Raw genomic sequence first — 3,869 nt, 5'->3', positions numbered from 1 at the left:
AACAAAGTAAAACAACAAAAATATTTTGAAAACCAATTTTTAAGCTAAGAAAAAAGAACAAACTTAAATATCAGTATCTTATGATTTGAATTAATGCATGGTGAAGTAGGGCAACAACCTTATTAGAGAGAGCGAGTTTACCTCTTGAACTTTCACTAACTATGGTTGAGACCTCCACAACACGTTTTTACTCCTTAAATTTTTTTTGATTCCACGACATAAAATGTACTATATAAGGCTATGCACATAAATCTCGGGTCACCATGAAAGCTCTAGAAAGAGACCCTTAAACTCTTTCATAGTCGGGGGTCACGTCTTTACATTCACATTTATTGCTTCATCAAGTTTATCGCAACAGACCACTCAAAAACTGAGCTATGAAGACTTGATATCTAGTTCACACCTAGACTACTTCATCAAGTCTATCAAAAGACAAACCATTCAAAACTAAGCTATGAAGATTTTTGCAAACTATCCATCAAGTCCATACCAGAACCACCAAAAGAGAAAGAGCTATAGATCTTTAAGGTTTTAGTTATCTCCCTCAAGTTCGTATTAGAACCACCCAAAGAAGGCTATGGATTTTTTATGGGTTTGAGTCCCATGCACAATGAATATTCTTGGATTATTCCCCTTGTTAGACCTTAGGTTAGAGGATCGGCTAAGTTCCTCTCCAACCTCACAAAATCAAAGGAGATAATTCCTCCTTTTAATAACTATTTCAAGGCTCCATGTATGAGACGTATATGCCTCATTTTGCCATTATATACACTATTTTTGGTAATTCCTATGTCAGTGATAACTTGTAGATATACAAGTTATTTTATCTCTCTCATATAAAAAAAAAAAAAAAAAAAAAACTCTCAAAATTACGACACTTTTGCTAAAGATTTCATATAAGTAATCAAAGTATGTGATCATACATCTTCAACGCCTAATCTATCTGAATGTTGATCTAATATCGTTGTCTTAATGCAGAACGCCCACTGATGCAGTCAAACAAGAACTATCAGAGACAAAACACATGATCGCATAACCAGTTAAGTTGATAACTTTAGGCGATGAAGCATAATATGACATGGGCGATGGAAGTCAACCCACAGATTGAGTCACTGGCTGACAAGAGAACTTCGTTGAAGGTTCAATGAACTTCTGACGCATTGCAGGCGATGTGTTAGGGTATGGAATTTAATGCACCATATATTATTGTACTGGGCCTTAGTGCCTTAGTTTATTGTTTTGTACTAGTTATTTGTACACCCCACTTGCTTTAGGACAAGTGGGAGATTATTGGGGATGATGCCCTAAACTCTCGTGTCTTATAGTTTGTAAAATCAATTTTTTAACAAACCTTGTGATGTATAATATATGATATTTTCTTCACTTATTGTCTTTGAACATTAGATACTTTATTTGCTTTACCACAAACCAATAAACTAAAATCTGTGGTTGTCATTATGTAACGTAAGCATGTATATGGAGACATAGAAGTGGATCATGTCTTAAGTGATAATCAAAATGGTCTGTAGTATATGGATATAGAAGGAAAACCTTATCTTGGTAATGCTACGGATGTGGTCCGCTTTGTAGAATAGTTACAAATATTGTAACTTGCTACAAATTATCTGATCCTATCATTCATGGAGACATGCGAGCGGAGGTGTCCTATACAAAGAGTTTGTATAAGACCTGACCACAAAGAGAAAGTCACATATCATATATTCGAATGAGTAGGATATATGATATCATTGTTTTCAGCTAACATATCATATATTCGAATTATCCATGCATAACTACCCAATTGATGTGAATTAACTTATTTCTCTAAGCCCGAAAATCAATTAATCTGAATCGATCGAGCATCCTAATTCATAATTAAGACCAGAAAAGTCGTGTCCTAACTAACCTACATGCTTCTAGATGCAATTGGGTTATCAGCGGTCATAAAGAACTAGAAACACATGCATTAAGATTCAGAATTCAACTATGTTGATTAAGTGTCAGGATAGTCATGTTCAAATAATCAATTTATTTCTTAAATCTGGATTAAACATGCGATGCAAAGATTCTTGGACAGCCTAAAAACCTAAGCATGCTTATCTAATCTGTGCTACAAGGGTAAATCCAAAGCATGGACGATTACGAGGATGCGTGCAAGCTTGAATTTAACTAGCGAAGACATGCTATCATGATAGGGACGTCAATCCAACACATAAAAGCAGGTCTAAATTACATAAGATTAAAAGAAACATAATACTGAATGAAAGCATAGAATTAGTAAAAAAAAAAAAAAAAAAAAAAAAAAACTCACAAAATACAAAGAACATTTATCCAAGAACTAACTGAAAGATTACCGCATCGATTCATAGATAAACCAATGGGATACAATCCAATACAAATTCATAATCCGAAAGTAAAATAAAAACTAACCTAATGATACTAAAAATTAAAGAGAATTGAAGAAGAAGGAAGTCTGACTTCGGCCTCTATGCATTCAGCTCCAAATTTCAGCCTATACCCCCAAAATTTAGCATATTTCGTCCTAGGGTCAAGAAGAGGAATTTATGATGATCAACGCAGCATTGCAACGCTTGGAGTAGTTGCAACGCTGATGCGGCGAGAGGGAAGCGTCAGAAAGAAGTCCAACGCTCACTTGCGTGCATGCTCAGCTCCATGTTCGTCATTCTTCACAATGTTGCAATGATGATGCTTTTGCCTTCAAGCATTGGAGTTCAGCATTGAAATGTGTTGGGACGCTGACGATGATACAACTCGGAGCATCGCGATGCTTGGACTAGCATTGCAACGCTGCATCCACTGTCAGATACTTGCTACTCGATACTCGATCCTCGTTCCCTCGGTAGCATTTTCTTGCTTATAACGACCTTTTACTCGATGGTACTCGATGATGCTCGATGGCTGTGAAGGAAATCGATCACGAGGATTTTCATGAGCAACAGAATAGATCATTCTAAATTACAATCATGTATGAACATTACAATTATAGTCATAAAACGAAACAAACGATTACGTAATCATTACAAAAATTACAGCATGAAAAGTAAAAATGATCAAGAAGAGAAATCTCTACACATATTTATAGACTCGCATCCACGCTTCTTGATCATGAACGCTCGAACACAGCAACCTCGAGCTCTCGAACAACACGAACACCGTGCACTGGCACTCCACGATCGCCTCGGTCACGAACACTTCAGCAAGAACACGAACGGCCTCCACAGAACCTCGACGGTGTCAAGTTGAGTATGACACCACCAAGAAGGCTACCTTGGTATTTTCAGTGTGAGAATCCAAAGGGTGGGCTCTGTGTGGACTTGGTTTAAGGAAGAATAAGGAGGAAACAACAATCATGTACATGATTGAGCAAGTGGGAGAAGATTGAACCTATCTATAAGTCGATGCCCAATCGTTTAGCAAAAGCTAAGCGATCGTCTAGCAAAAGCTAAGCGATCGTTTATCTCATCGTTTAGCAGCGTGTTTGACGCTTACAAACACTACATGATCGTTTACCTTTTGTCAAGCTGTCGTTTAGTAAATCCATATTTACTTGACAAGCTCCATGAGATTCTTTTTTCCGGGAGAAAATCTCAAAACAATTTTGACAAAAAACTTACTAAAATTAAGAAAACAATTTTTCTTTTATCTCACGGTTACCATGAACCACCAATAACCTCCCACTCAATTGGTTGTTAGAGAAAAATAATTAATTATCCAATAATTAATATTATTATAAATATAAATGATAACCAACTTATCATATTATATTTATAACCTATAGTTTTAATATTTCATCTCATGAAACATATAAACCATAGTTCTTTTTCTATTCTATGGTACTTAATGTAAAT

Source organism: Benincasa hispida, chromosome 5, assembly GCF_009727055.1.
Source record: "Benincasa hispida cultivar B227 chromosome 5, ASM972705v1, whole genome shotgun sequence".
NCBI classification, from domain to species: domain Eukaryota; kingdom Viridiplantae; phylum Streptophyta; class Magnoliopsida; order Cucurbitales; family Cucurbitaceae; genus Benincasa; species Benincasa hispida.
This window is presented reverse-complemented; position numbering follows the sequence as displayed.